The sequence below is a fragment of the Nicotiana tabacum genome, chromosome 8, assembly GCF_000715075.1.
Source record: "Nicotiana tabacum cultivar K326 chromosome 8, ASM71507v2, whole genome shotgun sequence".
Classification (NCBI taxonomy): domain Eukaryota; kingdom Viridiplantae; phylum Streptophyta; class Magnoliopsida; order Solanales; family Solanaceae; genus Nicotiana; species Nicotiana tabacum.
Window position 1 is genome coordinate 84,115,508 of NC_134087.1, and position 17,047 is coordinate 84,132,554.

Below are 17,047 nucleotides of genomic sequence, written 5' to 3' on the forward strand. Positions count from 1 at the left end.
AAGATATTAGCCTCAGAAGGTAGAAGAAGAAACACACACTCCCTTGAAACAAACATTACCTACTCCTCGAGGTAGATCTCATAGTTCAAACTTCGACTCTCCTCATACCATAAGTGTGCCAACTCGTCTTCCCTTTCATCGCAAAGAAGCTTGAGGGATTTCTCCGCATCTACGGCTTCTCGCAACCTAATCTCACGACGGAGCAACTCGAACATGAGCTTGTTAAAGGCCTATGAAAGAGAAACTCGATAAGAGAGTAAAAATTACAAAACTATAAAACCAATACGAATGGCCAAAACTCACCTCAGAGTAGAGCCACTGAGCTTCCTCGAACATTGAGCGCACATCTGCTAGTCTAGCTCCATCTACCCCACTAGAACCGTCCCCGGTTGGGATACGATGACCCGATATATGCGGCCCCTGGCGTCGAACATCCCTCGAAGTGCCTTCGACGGGAGAAGAAGTTAGCGGCAGAGAACCCTCATTCCTCGAAGTACCTTCGACGGTAAAAGAAGACGACAATGGAGGATGGATCATTTTTCTAGAACTAGAAATCTCGGGCGCTGGGGGTTCGATTGATACACCCTCTCTGAGCCTCCGGGGTAAACTCGTCTTGCTATAATCACCGTTGCCCTACGAAGGCTTTTTCTTCTTATTATCATTATTATTACCCCTCGGCCCTAAAGCCAACGATCCTTCTCCCTCTCCTAGAGGGCACGATCTCGCCTCAAAGAACTCCCCAATGCCTACGATGACGGATTTAGCACATGTAAAAATAAAGTTCCTTTCAAAAAAGGAGCAAATCGCATAGCACATACCGTGGCGTTTTGCCTCCCCTATGCCCTTAGATAAAGCTCTCCTTTTACGCTCATTATACGTCGAGTGGGTCGCCAACTTCCGAGCCTAATCTATGAGGCTGGGGACCTCGCACGACATCCATGAAATTGCTGCAGAAAGGGAAAGGAAAGCGCATTTATGGAGCCCGCCTCCTCCATAAACAAAACTACAAGGGCACAAGTGTACCACTTACATGTAAAAATCTATTCCTCAGGAAATAGCAGGAACTCCACAGGGATAATATCGACAGTCCGTGCTCGGACGAATCGACCCATCCATCCCCAATTCCCATCTTCTTCATCCTCAACAACTAAAGGCATGGTGGATCAACATCATAGGGTTAGCAGACCCCGATGGTGAAAAGGTCGGTATAGCCTGATGAGATGACTAAAAGTGAATTCAAGCTCTGTTTCTTCCGCGAAGAACCTCATCATCAATGCTATCCTCCAAAATGACAGGTGGACCTGTGCCATGGTAACCTGGTTCTTTCGATAGAATTCAAGCACGACCCTATCAAGGGGCCCAGCGTAAAGGGGTACGTGCATACGTTCAGAAACCCTTTGACGTGATCCGTGATACTCTCTTCCGGGGAAGGTACCCGCAGTACTACCTTTTCCCCCCATCCACAATCTTTCCTCACTAACTTAAGGTGCCCATCTCCTATTAAAGAAATAAACTTCGAGGAATACTCCCGATGACCCCGAGAATTGGGAGGTTTTTCTAACGGAAAGTCCCCCCTCGAAACAAAATGTCCAGAGGTTGGCTTGCCTGGCACCAACGATGCACCACCAACCAGGCGGGAACCAGAGGCAGAACTCCCTTCTCCTTGCCAAACGGACCTTAGCGTAGCAACCATGACTGTGGTAAAACTAGGGAATTAGAGCGGGAATTTGCTCAAGGGCTTCAAAGTTGAAATGGTGAAGGCCCTAACATAGGAAAGAAGAACTTTATAAAGGAGAATAACTACTCAGAATAGCAGGATCCTCAAAAGCGGGAAGACAACCCTATATATGGAGAGACCAGTGACTATCCGCCTGCTTCAAGGGCCAATTAAAAATTCTGACTAAGCCATTTTTGCTTTGGGAAGATGTACCAGCGAGATTGCCTTGGTTGTTTCATAACCATGTCATGCAATTAACGCTGCCGCACGACGCTTTGAGGATCAAAGACCCCTGCATCATTACAAGCCTCGAGATGGTACCCGATCTCGAGGACCTCTATCAATAAGAGAATATTCTCCAAGGATCCATTAATATCATTACAAACATCGAGATGGTACCCGATCTCGAGGACCTCTGTCAAGAAGAGCATATGCTCTAAGGATCCATTAATATCATTACAAGCCTCGAGATGGTACCCGATCTCAAGGACCTCTGTCAAGAAGAGGATATGCTCCAAGGAGCCATTAATATCATTACAAGCCTCGAGATGGTACCCGATCTCTAGGACCTCTATTAAAAATAAGATAAGCTCTAAAAACCTACTCATGGGCTTGACCTCGAGGTGGTACCCTACCCCGAGGATTTCTGCTATAGGAAGTGTGGGTTATTTACCCGATCCTCCGACCCTCGAGCTATCTAAGCTAGAGCCAACTTTCCCTCAAAACTGCCAATAAAGCCTTAGGGCTATCTTTCACCTTCAGATCAAGATAAACGTTCTCTCGATTACTTTAACCTGGGGGTTATCCGAATCTGGGCATACCCTCATCTGGGATTTATCTATAATGACTTGAGGCTATCTTCACTCTCAGTTCAAGACAAGTTTTCTAGTCGGTCCTGCTCGAACGAACTCTCACCTAGGGACTATCTGCTGAAGCCTAAAGGCTATTTTTATTCATAGAAGCCCGACCGAATTATCCCTCAAGGATCATCGATGGGGTCTAATAGGCCCAAGTTTTAAAAATCAAGGCCTCACCTTCACTCAATTCGAAGTCGTCGTTCCAAACGATCCAAGTTTTTATCGAGTCAACCCGGGCTCGGTATTCGAACCGATCGATAGAGGCATGCACTCAAATTCTTCACAAACGCGAACAAAAGGAATTATAGCATAAATCAGAGACAAGTTGAAAAAACATCTTTGTATTCATAAAGCGAAGGTTACAAAAAGCCCATGAAGGGACCTTACACATGATTACAAAATCCCACGAAGGGTCCTTACACAGAAACAAAGAAACAAAAGCAATAACTAAAAATCTAATCTACTCTCGGGGGTACATCCTCGGGAGCAATGCCTTCAAGAATCATTTCTTCGGGGCCTCATCTCGACCTCCCCAGCGGCTTCTTCAAGGTTGAGAAAAGAGCAGAGAACGATGCAAAAGAAGCAGAAAAAGATGAAGAAAAAGCCATAGCCCACCAAAGAGTAAAAGTTTTTACCAGGCCGAGAGAATTACAGCCTAATAGAAGACTTGGCGAGCGTAGGCCTTACCTGCATGGCTACTTTGAGTCCACTTCTTGGGACATTGTGTCGTTCAACTTAGTAGCCGGTAGTTTTGTTTCACCCCACGGAAAGCAAAAGGGATAAAGTGCTACACCAAGACGAAGTAGGGAGGTGAGCAGTGGTGTAAAGTTCGAACATCCTCCTGAGCAGCGGTGTAAAGTTCGAATACCTTCCTGAGTAGGAATAAATCGGTGCCCCTATCTCATTGTCTCGAGCCAATGAAGACAACATCAACAAGTCGGGGCAATCCTGCTCGGAGGAAGAGAGCTCTGAGAAAGAGCCATAGCATAACCGGCGAGAGCGCTATTATATGACCTTATGACCATGGGCTTTAAACATGAGAAAAAAAAATTGGATGAGGACGATGAGAAGAAAGGGGTCGGAAAATGGTGAGGAATGACTGAGCAATGTTTTGGTTCAAGAAAGCTTCCATTCATAGAGGGAGGGTAGTGTAACCAACAGACGCAATCAATACTCTTTGGAAAATGTATCGACAGGCTCAATCAATACTTTTGGGAGATGGATCGGTGGCGGCGTTATTACTTTGAGAAAATAAATTGACAGTGTAATGAATGCTCTTAGGAAAGACGTATCGATGGGACATCTTAGTTATCGCAAAAGCTGATGTCATATACATGATGTCATCACAAGAGGCTCGAGGAGATCAGTGCCAGAGCTGTTTCTTATCACTTTTATCTAAGAAATGCAGGGACTATCTGTATACGGTAAAATCAGAGGGTCCTATTTTCGGTCATACGACACTTCATAAGCACGTTTCCAAAAGCTCGAGGCTGTGGTCAAGATTCACACCCGAGGGGCTATCGACGTCCAACCTTGAGGCAATGTAGAGCGATAGTTATGGTGAAAAAGTGGGAAGTTCCCAAGGCATGCGACTAAAGCTGACCTAGTCTATTTGGCTAGTTCAAGCCCGTACCGTGGCATTAAATAGCTGTACCAACCATGTATCTTGGTAATAAATGCATTTATACTATGTTGGGATTCCCCTTCATATATAAAGGGGATCTTTGTCATTTTGTAAGACATCTGATACTCAATATTGAATATACAAGAATATTCTCTCTGCTTTCTAACTTAAATTCTCTTGACTCCACTACTTACATTTATTGTGTTCTATTCATTGTTCTTAATTTATTGCTTATTATTGGACATAAAGAGCCGCCATTGAATTTATCATAACTGTTCACCCTTCATCGACTGCCTTTAGCGAGGCATCCGACTCGACCCCGAGGCTCCGTGTATGTCAGCTCGAGGCCCTGATTTCTGATCATTCGGTTTGGTCATTACATTATATACAAGCTCCTACCTTATTTTCCAGTTTTTCATTTAGCATCAATTGCCTAACAACTAGCATAAAAATAGATCGCATATTTTTAGAACCACAAAATCAAATCTAATTGTAACTACCATTTTCAAGGTAAACACATGCGAAATTCGATATCAAGTACCGAAAGTGTATAACCATATCCACGGAGAAGCAAATGACACAACGCCACACAAAACCCGAAAGAGAATCACCAATACGCCATCAACCAAGCAATACCCAATACTCTTCTCGCTCGAATTTCGCTATAGGACCCCAATAGAACTATACCATATGTGCATATAACCAACGAATCACAACCCCTTGTAGCATAGAAGAGTAACTCATAGATCATTTAAGAACACGAATAAGCTCAACAACAACTGCATGGCACATCCCTCAATAATAGTAGTTCGAAGTCAACAAATCCGACCCGGTGTAGGACACACATCTATATTGGGACTACCAATCAACCACAAATCAACGACGTCGAAACATAAGAAAAACGAGCGCAACACAACCCAATTCTATCCGAAACTCACCTGAGCCCCTCGGGACCCCGTACGAACATGTAAACAAGTCCCATAACATAGCATAGACTTACTCGAAGCCTCAAATCATGCATAACAACAACTGAATGGCACATCCCTCAATAATAGCAGTTCAAAGTCAACAAATCCGACCTGGTGCAGAACACACATCTATATTGGGCCTACCAATGAACCCCAAATCAACTTGGTGAAGGTGGGAGGGTGAGCAAATCGAGGAAAATGAGTTTTGTCAAAGTTTGACAATTCGAGATAAAATATGGTCCGAGCTATAATAGCCGGTATTTATAGACTAGTGCCATACAAAGTACCATATGACCATGATAGTAAGGTGTATAAAGTGTGTTAAAAGTAAGTAGTATTTTAAGTAATTTGAGATAATTCTTAATTATGTAGGTAATAAGTTAATTATTGGATTAGTGGGGAATTACCAAGTTAATTAAGGAATTGGTAATTAATTAAGATGTTGTAGATAAGCCTTAAAAACTCCCCAACGTGGCAACAAGATTGGGGCCAAATTAGTGACTCTTAAGTATAGGGTAAAGTGGCACATTTTGGAGGCTCTTTTTGTGGCTTAGTCATCACAATATCTCAATAATTTGGGACTTATGTATTGGAAACAACAGAGGAGTTGCCAAAAAGAGAGCTTGTAAAATCATACAAATCCACTTTTGGATTTGTGTAACATGATGTCCATGTATGTTGCAGCAACACAAATTTTGAATTTTGTAATAGCAATGTGACGTGCAATTCTAAAAGAGTAAGGTACAATGTTTCTCAAGAACATCATATAGATTTTTTCCTACTTCGATCCGCCATTATGTGTTGTTGCAATCAGCGAGTGTTAAAGGAATTGTCAAGAGAATCGGTTCAAGAATGTTAAGGCTATCCCTTATTTCCTTTTGGTATGATCCATATGATAAAAACAAAACAAGCAAATGCACAACTTTCATAAATGACTCTATTCATGGAAATGCTAGAGATGCTTATGTTCTTGATTCCCCATATGTCCTATTATTCTATCATCTATTCATGGGTCTCAGAAAAATGCGTAAGTTAAAAAACAATTACTTGATGATATTACTCAACGGCATACTGGTTTTATGACATTCCGAGAGATTTTATTGGCGTACTTCTCATGCATTGCAGTCATTTATACATGTACATTGGATGCGTATATACCAGCTAATATGTATATGGGATATGGAAAAAGGTTACAACATTATATACGCACCATCACCTGATCAGCTGGTATACGTTGATGATGTTGCCCACGGTGGCCGAGATGATATGATGAGATGCCCTCAGAGGATTGATGATGTTATGAACGCATATACCCATCCATGGTATGACATTTATTCGAATATGCATGACATTATAAGTATTAAATGATTCATAGAGCTATTCAGACTTACATGTTGAGTCTTTTACTCCATGTTTCTATCATGTTTATTATTTACTGATTTTCATTCGTTACATACTCGGTACATTATTTGTACTGACGTCTCTTTTGCCCAGGGACACTGTGTTTCATGCCCGCAGGTTCCGATAGACAGGTTGAGAGTCCTCCAAGTAGTCTATCAGCTCAGCGGAAGATGTTGGTGCGCTCAATTTGCTTAGGAGTTGCTTATTTGGTCACTTTGATTAGCACATGTATTGATTGGTATAGCGGGGCCTTGTCCCGACCTTTATGATATTATGTACCCTTAGAGGATTGTAGACAGATGTCGTGTATACGAATACTCGTATGTCCTTTTTGGCCTATGTTTTGGGTTTACAAATAATTATGTTGGCCTTATAGGCCCGTATGTCACATGTTTATTTCTATATCAGGTTGGGTCGTTTTATGTCAAGTGTTCCCTCATATTTTATTCTTGTTGCCTCATACGACCCTTCTGGCCCATTTACCCATAATGATGTAATAAGAAAGATACGTTACCTTGGTACTTGATTGAGTAAGGCACCGGGTGCCCGTCGCGGCCCATCGATTTGGGTCGTGACACTTTGAGATCCGTCAAATGCTCATACTTCCTGCTCATATCTCGTGCAGGCCTTTACCCAGCCTCTTCAAAGTAGTCAGTGGACATATGTGAGACTCGAAACCCCATTTATAAGGACCCCGGCGATGAATTTGTCGTCAAATTGCACTGTGATATGTAGTGTCCTATAGTGACTTAGTCTTTCCGGTGGCAACTCGTCTTCGTGAAAAGTGATTTTGTGACTTTCCAATACCTGCTCGACCATGTTGCCCATTTCCCTACTAGTGACGTTGGTGGGTACATAGGATTCACTTAGCACCTTCATTAGGGAATTCCTGTGTGTCTCGGAGTTTTGAGAAAAGCAGTGATAAAATGGATATCTGAGCAGGAGTTTTGTTCAAATGGTCAACCATATAGTATTCTCTTGCTCGCACTTTTCTCCAAAGGTCATCAAGGCCAGCTTCAATGACAGGCGGCTTAGATGCAACTTCCTTGCTTGTTCCTCCTAAATGCTCAGGTGTATAAACCCTACTAGTTCTTGTCATGCCTTGTGTTGCACCTGTTTCTTCCATTTTTGCTTTTCCTTTCCTTCTTGCTTTTGCAACATAATACCATGGTATAGCATCAGACTTATAAGATGGCATAGATGCTACCATCACAATGAATGGTGTGGTTACCTCAACTTCAAATGGCACTGGTACGGCTACTTCAACTTCAATCGGTGCTTGGGTTTGCACTATAATGGGTGTGAGGGTAACTGGAGATGTTTTAGGATCATCCTCATCCCTAATGAGTCCAATTGACCCTTCCAGATCCCATTCTTAATTTGTTTCTATCACATTTACTCCCTCACCTTAGTGATACCAGAGAGGATTGTTACAAACATTAGGTGAAACTTCCTTTGCCTATATGACTTTAGTGTCGATTAATGTCTGGATATTGTCCTTCAGAGTGAGACATTCATCAATGGTATGACCCTTCATGCTTCAGTGATAGGCACATGTCTTGTTTGGGTTAATCCATTGAGAAGAGTTTTCTATAACAACAACGAGAATTGGAGAGACGTAACCGACAACCTTCAGTCTCTCGTATAGTTGGTCTATGGGTTCAGCGATGGGGGTGTATTGTCTGGGTTGTCTGCGGTTGAAATTTGGTCTTGGTTTTTGATAATTTTGGTGGTCTGGTGGTGGTGAGTGGTAATATGCGGGTTGGGTGTTATAAGTGTGGTAGGTGGAAGCAGGTTGTTGGTATCTGGGGGGAGGGGGTGAAGGCTGGTATGTGGGTTGAGGTATTTGGTATGTGAGAGGAGAATTTTGGTCCTTAGGCTACCATTATTGCACCCACTTCTTTCTTCTTGGATATACCTCCTGACTGCAAAGCTTTATTTGTGGCCTGGAGTGCTTCAAAATTTATCACCATTTCACTCTTGATCCTTTCTTCTATTCTTTCTCCCAATTTGATGATATCAGAGAATTTATTATTTTTAATAACCATTAGCCTTTCATAGTATTGCGGGTCTTGAGCTCTGACGAAAAACTTAATTATTTGTTCTTCTTCGAGTGCCGACCTTACTTTCGTAGCTGCAGACCTCCATCGACTAGCATACTCGCGAAAAGTGTCTGTTGGTTTCTTCTTGAGATTTTGAATGTAGAAAATGTCTGGTGCTTTTTCTGTGTTGAACCTGAATCGATCCATGAAATCAGATGCCATGATCACCCAATTAACCCACTTCATTGGTTCTGACTGATGTACCAAGACAAATCATCTCTAGTGAGGCTCCTCATGAACATCTTCATATGAATTTGTTCATCTTTGCCAATCCCTACAAGTTTGTCAAAATATGTCCTTAAATGTACCTTTGGATCACCATTTCCATCAAACAATTCGAATTTAGGAGGTTTGTAACCCTCAGGCAGTTCTACATCTGGTTGAATACACAAGTTATCATAATTTAAACCCTTAATGCCTTTGCCACCTTCTACACTAAACTCTACTAGTGAGCTTTTTGAGTTCCTCCGCCATGTTCTTGATAAGCAGATCTTTTTCGGTGGATTTCGGTATATATAGGGTTTCTTGTAGGGTATAGGGTAAAGTTTACACATATATGGGATTGCTTTGGTGGACTCCAGGAATCTGGTCATAATGGTGGTCATTGATTGAGTTTTGGGGATCAGGAGTAAGTTGTGGTGCATTCTGAGGAGTGTGGTAAGTGGTGGTTTATGGGTATTGAGTTTGATGGTGAGGGTGTTGTTGAGGAGTAGGTACTGATGGAGGGTGTTCTGAGGAGGTGTGGTATATTGATATGGTGCGGGAGGGTTTGGTGTTGGATTTTGATTCTGTGTGTTTTGGGGAGGTGCCGGGTTTTGGGCATTTTATTGGTTGATATCGGGGGAGTTTAGGGTGAGGGAAAGGTTTGCCAAGTTCCTGAACTGCTCAAAATCTCTTTGTAGCTTCAGTATTTTCTGTTCCAGGTGTAGGACCAATTCATTCTATGCTGGAGTGCTCCGACCATCCGAAGTTTCAACATTTTCTAAATTGTCTTTTCTGATACCACTTAAATCGTCCATCTTCCCTTTCCCTTTGTTTCTGCCTTTAGGATTGCTTGGTGGAGGAAGAGGTGGAGGACCTCTGGATCTAGTGTGATATACGGATGATGCTAGTATGCATGAACCAACCTTGGGGAATGGGAATAATAAAAAAGAAAGAAAAACAAAAGGTAAACAAGTCAGTACGGGATATTGAAAGAAGGCTTGCAATATTGAATATACTTTGTAATAAATACGCGTCCTAATTAATGGGACCTCGTTGTGCCCGAGGTAGGCCTAAATGACACATAGACTCGGAGAAAATTGATGCTGATAATTGTGTCATTTCATTAATGTGAAAATGAATCAAATCATTACTATAATGACAATAATAAGAAAGTTACTAATGTCATTTGCCTTATTACAATCGAAATCTAAACTAAATTAGGAAGAAGAAAAATAACTTTTCCCTAATCTTCTCGGTCTCAGGAGGACCTTCCGCGTGCTTGGATCTCTTGACTCCATGGATCAGATTCCCCAGGCCGCGCATATCTAACAATAGGTAGGCCTTTGCTAGGTTCCCTCCTTCATTACCATCCGTGCTTTGACAGTCTCAAATCCCTTTTCTAATTTTTCCTTCAAGTTTATCAACCCTTTCTCTAGATATTCCAATCTCTATGTTGATTTAGTGACGATTTCCCTCCATTCATTGATTGCTTCCATATCCACTTTGTGTTATTCCAGATGCCTTGCTTCAGACTCAAAAACCCTCTTGCGTAACCTCCTGTACTTGACCTGTGCTTCAGCAGCGTCACCTATGATCCTATTTTTCAAATTAATTCCCGGCTTGACGTCTCCTACTATATCATCCACTAGCTATGATGGGTAGAAGTACACATGACCGACATGATATCTGTCTGGCTCAATAATATCCTTTTCCACAATGACCTTCTAATTCCACATATCCTGTGCCTCGAATGTGAATGGAATAATGTCCCCTTTAAAATATGTTTTGTATTGGACCATGTTGGAAACCCGAGGTATAACCTGTTTTCTTCCTGCTTGTCTCATTACCCTTATAGGAGCATAAAGATAGATTCCCTACAAACCGATCAGTACTAGATGAGTAGTCTTTCTTGACCTGATGATGAACTCACTGCTAGGAAACCATTCGAACATCCAATGTACCTGCTCGTCCGTCAGATTGCTAAAGAAACACACCCAACTCACAGCATTTCCAGGTTGTGCAAACCTATCTAGGATAAATGTCATTCTCTTTGGATGATGGTAAGCTATGTAGTCATTCAATGGTCGACGCAGAAGCTCTTGGCGATATTGTCCCCTCTAAAAAATGTTCTAACAACCAAGCTTGTAGTAACATATTACAACCTTCGCAATGCCCGAATCTCTATTTGCATCAATCTAGAGCGCAGTACATTTTAGCCAAGATCACGAGGACGATAGTATAGGTTTGTCCCTCAATTCCTTCCATTAGGGTCATGACGACCATGGCTAGATGAGTGTGGATCCTTCCCCCTTTAATAGGAAACATCAGCAACACCAAGAAGCAGACAATGAAGACATGAACTCGACGGTTTGTCCAACACAAGGAAGTAATGGCAAGTTCATCATGATGAAGGCGATATGACTTGCTGTACCCATAATGCTCATAAAGGACTTCAAAGGAGATGCATGACTTTTTCAAACAAAACAGCTCATCATTTTTCGAAACCCAGCATTTTAGAAAACCGCAAAGGGTGCGATTCTCTGGTACTAATACCCCTGGACTATCCCATGGTAGCTTAACGAAACCTCTTATTTACTCTAAGAGAGGAGTCATTTCTATGTCACCGAAGCGGAAGAAGACTATTTTCTCATCCCAAAACATAGTAGCAGCCTCAATCAATGCTCTATTCAGTCGGATGTCTAATAAGGATGGCAAATTACCAAAGACCCTTCTCACATGACTTTTGTCGCTAGGCGCGAGATTTTTCCACCAATCAAGCAGCAGAGGTGGGATATTTTGGACCATGCCGAACCTGGGGACTTCGTGCTTCATTTTCTGCAAACAAATAGAGTTAGCCCTCTCCCCCTCTAGATTCAGCTATTTACACACTAATGAACAACATATTTGCATATTTTCTCCGTGTAATGCACTTAACGTGACGTTGTCCATTGGGATTGTGGAAATCCTGCCGGACTTTGGACAAGGCTTATCTTAGCGGGATATCACGTTAAGAACGTTCTAACCCATACTAGGTTTACCATGATGCATGTACATTTGATATTGGAGTAAAGTTTATAGAGTGTCCTAGACTGGTACTCTCAAGTGGACAACTTGAGAGGGAAAAGCACTGGACCGTCGACTCCATCGCTAATTGACTAGTCTACCGCAAATAAGCCTTTTCAATTTAAAAGGGTAATTTTGTAAGAGCGCGGACACTCATTAAGTGCCACTATGTTGATAATCGACACGAGTGGAGTATGATGTGGATCATGCTTTTATCCAGACATAATAGTACATAGTATTTGCATGATAGATATGTAAAAAGCAGTAAATACAATATTAAGGTAAAATATGAAAAAATAAAAGAAAGACAAAGGAAGAAATTAGTTCATGGAATATATGCGAAAAATGAAATAAGCAAATAAGGGAGTAGGGATGTGAGAGGCATGATACTAGTCTTTAAACAAAATGAAGAGCAGTCATAGAAGATAATGGTGAACGGGGAAGGGATGTGCATGCCATAACAAATAAAGGTGAATGAGAAAGGGGTGTGCATGTTATAACAAATAAAAGGGGAGGAGGGAAGAAATGTGCACGTTATAATAGATTTAAATGAACAAGGGTGAATAGGAAAAAGGATGTGCATGCAATAGCAAAATTTAACAAATAAAGATGAAAAGAGATGTGCATTTTATAATAAAGAAAATAATCCACATAAGTCAAGTTCATTATGGTAAGAGACTAAGTTTCCCCAGTAGAGTCGCCATGCTGTCGCACCCCGTTTTCTCGTGAAAGAGGGTTTTAACGTCGTGACAACTCCTTTTAGAATGGGAGATAGAGTGCTAAAAGAAGAAGATTCGCCACCTAACGATTTTAAGGTGCGTTTGGGCACCTATTATGTAGATAACTCTGACTAGTCAACGCCACTAAAGATCGGGTAAGGGCTCAAATTACCTCAAAGAGAAGGTGTTAGGCACTCTTTGAGGTCTACAACTATGGGTCCCGACCGAACTTAAGATTATGTGGATTACAATTAAGCTAGGTGATCAAATAAACAGAGGGAATTCAGAAGTCAAGAACTTTATTACAACATGATTAATATAGATCTTAGTGCGAATATAGATAGGGATACAACTATTTAGATCTAATAACAACGTGTAAAAAGGAAGGGGGTCCTAAGTTTTTAGCCTAATTGGTCACCCCATGCAACATAAATAATACTTCATAACTCCCTTAGGATAGGGAGTTACTCATATTATTCAGCGGGTACAGACTATCATCTCCTGCTACTCAATTACTATGTTAAAGTTGTTTACCTAAAAACGCTCTAATTCAATTATAAGTCGTATCCTGTGCGTGCACTACCCGTCCCATGCCTATGGTCCATGAGGTTTTGGACCTCTATTTGGGTGGTTCTAGACCTCACTCAGGTTGCTCAGAAATATCAAAACTTGCGATATACAAAACACATTGGACTTCAGATATAGACAATTAAGGGCTCAAGTTTGCCTCCACACTTAAGCAATAAATGCACGCTGGACAAATTTCCATGTTAGGCAATTCAGAATTACGAACCTTAAGACTTGTAGACATGATTTCTATGTGCCAATATATCAAAGCATACAAGCAGTTTCAGAGGCTGGGCGCTGCTCACAAACAAGATTATACATGCTGATTATTGAGATTACAGATCTCCAGTTATTAAAACTATTGTGTCTAGGTGACTTGCGCAGTAAAGAGTAATAAAGACCATTAGGAGAAGCCCATAATTACTTATGCCTACTGACAGTGGCATAAACAAGCAGTAAACAGTGTTTTAGAGGTCTATCATTAATAGAACGAGTAATTATACCCTATAGGCAGGATCTCTAACAGTTGATGCTTGGAACTCATTTTTATTTCTATATTTAGTCCTATAGGCATGATTTCTAGTGAACAATGCGATACAATAGCAAATGAAATGATCAAAATCCTATATGCATGATTTCTAATGATCAGTGCAATGAAGTGATCAAAATCCTATAGGCATGATTTCTAGTGAATTGAAAGAAAGTTCATTGACGTTTGTTCGTATAGGCAGGTTTTATCATAACACGTAGAAGTAAAAATAATTGCAGCATTTGAATTCAGGCTTGCTAGCAGACAATTTTTGTGTGTGTGTGTGTGTGCATCCCCTAATGACACGATTTCTACAGTGCTCATATAGATCGAATGTCATATATAGCCAATGAATCAATGAGTCCTATAGGCATGTTGTCTACCCCTTTTATTCAAACATTAAGAATCTACCCATTCCCCATTTTTACTAACACCCCATTGTTCATTACAAAATTATTACAGGCCCAATAATAAAGTAATTATAAACGTGGTATAAATAATGACATTAGGCCCATAGCAGGCCAAAAAGAAATACCCAGCACTGTCTGGGCCTTCAGCAATTCTCATGTAGCATGCCCAAACTTCCAACAAGGAGCCATATTCACCAAAACAACCCAGAATTCTCTTCAAATCCTTATCCTCAAACTCCCAAATTCCACCTCAAAAACACACAAACTAGGTGGAAGCGACCCTTCTCCTACTTCTGCGTGTTCCTCCGCTCTTACGGACTCGCTTATGTGAGCCACACTTCTGCTTCTGTGGATGATAAGTGGGGATTTTGACTACTTATTAGCGCCTTTTAGGTTTTGTTTTAGTCTAAAAGCATTGAATTGTGTTCCCAAAACTGATGAAATGTGCAAAATTGCAGGAATAATGGAAGTGGACTCCCGAGATTAAATCTAACTCAAAAAGGAGTAATCCAAACACAAGGCAATGAAACATATAGAAGCTTACAAAGTGCAGACCGTAGAATTTCCATCTGCGGCTGCAAAGAACGAAGGAAATCTCAGCATATTTTCTAGCAAATTGCGGATCGTGCAAGAATTGTGCAGATGCAAAAAGAAGAGCTTGAGATCAACTTCAGAAGGTGTGCAAATTTTCAAGTTTCGAGTCCCTCAGAATTGTGGACCGCACAAGAATTGTGCGGCCGTAGAAGAAGTGCCTTGCGGCCGCAGAAGACTAGGTTGCAGCCGCAGTGCTAAATCTGTGGATCGAAGGGCATTTATGTCCAAAATTTCTAGTCTTGTATACATAGACGAGATTCACAAAATTAGGTTAAGTTTTGACATCAGCAAGTCCTGTATCAATTTTTCTTTGCCTCTTTTGGAAGTTTTCTATATTTTGGCGTATTTAACTAGAGATTTTATCATTTTAACTTTACAATATGAGATTAATTAGCATTTCTTCTTCTATTTCTTCAATTTCAAGTATGAGTAGCTAGATTTTTACTAGGGTTGTGACCCAACCCTAGTGTCTAAACCTTATGGGTAATCTAATTTTGTGCTTGTTTATTATTTTGCCTTGTTCATGCTTAAATTTGTGAAATTAGTGGTTGCAAACATCAGTTCTTGCCTATTTGACTTAGTCTGTACTTGAGAAAGAGAGACTTAGTCTAGAAAAACTTGGCTAACAAGAAATTGGGTCAATCGAAGATTGATTAACCCAATTAAAGGATTCAAACTAGAGATAGTAATAACCCGACTTTTTATCAACCGTTTTGTGCGAAACGACTCTCTGACCGAGAGGTATTAAGAGTTAAGAGCTATAATATACCACGATCAATAAAACAAGCATTAAGGTTTTTATCCCATTATGCAAACACCTAGGTGATGGTCATAGCCCTAGGTTTTTTACAAACTTGAAATACAACAAAAAAACAATTATCCTAGTTTTACTTCTTTATTTTGCAATATTTAGTTTTAAAATAGAAATAACAACAACACCATTTTGTGGAAGTTCAAAGTAAGATAGTTCAAATTCACGCACTAGAATGTCTACTCCTAACTCTCATTTAGCTCCCCGTGGATTCGATCCTGACTTGTCGCTGGGTTAATATAATTGCAATCGACCATTTCATACCTTGTTTTGAGGTGTGCATTGTGCACGATAGTCAATTTTTGGTGTCGTTGCCGGGGAATTAATAACAGTGTTAGTTATATATTTGGGTGTATTTTTGGAATATCTTTTTTTCCTTCCATGTTACTAACATCTTTGAGAAATTGTAGGTGCAACCATGGCTAACAATGAGCTCGCAAATATTTCTTTGGGCGATGCAGACATTGAGGATGATCAAGTGGATGAGGTTCCTCTTGAACCTCAAGCCAATAGGAGAGGCTGAGTGCCTCATGACAATGTGCCCATTCCACCCCAACCTTCACCACGCATGACTCCACATTCGGTGTTACCAAATGAATGATATGCAAGTGCAATAGTCCTTTCCCGTATTAGGGCGGGAAACTTTCAAATAACCAACGTGATGATAACTTTGCTAGAACAATGATGGTTCTTCACTGGTGCTCCAGGTCAAAATGCATACAAACATTTGAAAGAGTTCGTGGATACGTTTTGGGGGAGTAAACAAACAAATGTCTCCGAGGATGCTTTCAGGATAAGGCTTTTTCCCTTCTCTCTACGGGAGAAAGGTTTAGATTGATTGGAACTTTTGCCGAACCATTCCATTCACACTTGGGATGAATTGGAAGAAACATTTATTTCTAATTACTTCTCTCTGGGGCACATTGCTACACTTCGGGATGAGATTCTAGCATTCAAACAAGAGCCTAATGAGCCACTACACGAGATATGAGAGTGGTATAGGACAATGGTCAAAGAATGTCCCAACAATGACATGACGAAGAATATGATTCAACAAACTTTCTATCGTGGGATTAATACGACCAACCAATGCGTGGTAAATCAACTTGCGGTGGAAACTTCATGACTACACCTTATGCAGAGGCATATGAGATTTTGGATGAAATGGTGGATACATCATCGACGTGGCAATACTGGGCTAATGTTCCACAAGGTGATCCCAACGTGATTCACCTCTACAAAACGTTGCATTACCACGGGCAAGCCATAGCTGAATTGACGACCACCATGAATCAACTAGAAAAGGCACAACTTCAACAAGTGCAAAATCCTAGGCAAGTCAATGCCATGGAGGGAGTAAACATGATAGTGAACAAATGGAAAACCAAAGGTCCACAAGTGCAACATAGAGTGGACAATTTCATGCAAGAAGATAGTGGATTTGATCAAGATGACTCTTAGAATGACCAAGAAGAGGAGGT